The sequence below is a fragment of the Dipteris shenzhenensis genome, chromosome 5, assembly GCF_047967505.1.
Source record: "Dipteris shenzhenensis isolate YYH24624 ecotype China chromosome 5, Dip_SZ_1.0, whole genome shotgun sequence".
Taxonomy (NCBI): Eukaryota; Viridiplantae; Streptophyta; class Polypodiopsida; order Gleicheniales; family Dipteridaceae; genus Dipteris; species Dipteris shenzhenensis.
The window spans coordinates 19,577,765-19,579,386 of NC_141600.1; the positions used below are offsets into that span (position 1 = coordinate 19,577,765).

Consider the following 1,622-nt stretch of genomic DNA (forward strand, 5'->3'; position numbering starts at 1 on the left):
CTGCCCATCATTAGTTTGCTCTACCAAAGAGACACGATATGTTTCGTGCCTCTTTACCAGTGTCAGACGAACGATACATAGAATTGCAAAATGCAAAAACCATAATAATTGATGAGATCTCAATGATGACATGCCAAACATTAAACACAGTAATCAGACAGCTGTGGCCCCCACACTATATATGTGGTTATTTGCTAAATGCAAAGTGCTAAGTGCTATGTGTAAAGATTAAATGCAAATTGTTATGCGTAAAATGCAAAGAGTTATTAACCAAATCCGATTTGCTATATGCTAAATAAAAGCAAAGTGCTATGTGTTAAATTTGAATTGGTATTTGCTAAATTCAAATAACTTGTGTTGAATGCAAATCGAAAAATGTTACATGTAGAATTCAAATAACTAAATGCTATAAGCAAATCACTTTGTGCTTAAGCCATTCGACTTGCTTCTTTCTATAACATTTACATAAATCAAAAAATCAAAATAAAACATGCTCTTCATAGTCTCTGTCATCAATATAGCTACCTGCTCGGATCTAGTTTGTGAGTTCTCCATGTGAGGGGTTAGGCTATATTACACAATAGTTTCTTTATAAAAAGAATTCATGATTGATTTAACGTAAAGGCTCACTTTGAATCTCAAAGAGTATTGCTTAGACCATGTCCATAAAAATTACCATTATGTTTGCTATAGGGCATTCTTATCTGAAATTTAAATATATTGTACGTAATTCCAGTCATTAATAAAGAATTTAACTAGTTTCGATTAAATCACAATTTTGGTGCTGAATCAGCAGATATCCGCACAAACATAGTCTGGATGCGCAACCGGCTCCTCTGCCAGCCCTCGCTTAATTCTGCAATCCTCCCCAACGCATACCGGATCTTCTACTGGATTGTTTCCTTCTGCTCCCTGCCAAATCGCAACACCCTGGAGTTAGAGCTGAATCCTAGATGTTCGAAACTTGTTCAATGAGAGACTAGTTTCGCGCACAGGCAAACAAATCGACGAACAAGCGACCACCTTCTTTAGGTTCGGAAATTGGCGGTCATAGAAACGCAGTCTTCTGAATTCTGCGAAATTTTAGAAGCAGAAAGACGAAATTAGGCGATGCTGTTCAAAACGAAACCGAAGCTATACGGCGGCAGAGGCAACGCATTGGAATATATCGTTTTGTCAATGCGGAGAAGGAGCTTTTAAGTACCGGGAGGTGAAGGGCGCGCCAAGCAGGAGCAAGAGAGGAGGGAGATGAAGAGAAATAGGAGCAAGCTACGTCGCAAATTACTGGCATGAGCTGCCATGGCTAGAATTCAGTAAACGGAAAGGAGTAACAAGGTGTACGAAAAGAAGGTTTAGAAATAGACGTAACAAAGTCTTGTAGTACATTTACTATCCATGGGTTTTTGAAGCCTTGAATAGAGACTCTTCGAGTACAGTTGATCTTTTGAAAGACTCCAAGGGGTTCTTATCATAAGGCCTAGAGAGTCCAATCGAAGCACGTTGATAGCGTTCTAGATCCTTCTCTCCTTTTGAAGTTTAAGTGGCCACGCATTGGGTTCTAAAGCTTTGACATTCAGGTGAACACTCACCTCACCTTTCTAGCAGCTCTTCATTTTTTCTAT

At 39.0% G+C, this 1,622-nt stretch overlaps 1 long non-coding RNA gene across 2 annotated transcripts; it reads right to left on the reverse strand.

The window, feature by feature from the left end:
• Window positions 1-664: 664 nt before the first annotated feature.
• Window positions 665-1,403, reverse strand: LOC147901720 (uncharacterized). 2 transcript variants are annotated; one of them, XR_015540951.1, is made up of 3 exons: window positions 1,224-1,403; window positions 1,024-1,073; window positions 665-912 (listed from the first exon to the last, which is right to left on the reverse strand). It is a non-coding gene; the product is annotated as an uncharacterized LOC147901720 (long non-coding RNA). The 2 variants fall into 2 exon arrangements; XR_015540950.1 differs by having other exon boundaries at window positions 1,205-1,403.
• Window positions 1,404-1,622: the final 219 nt, after the last annotated feature.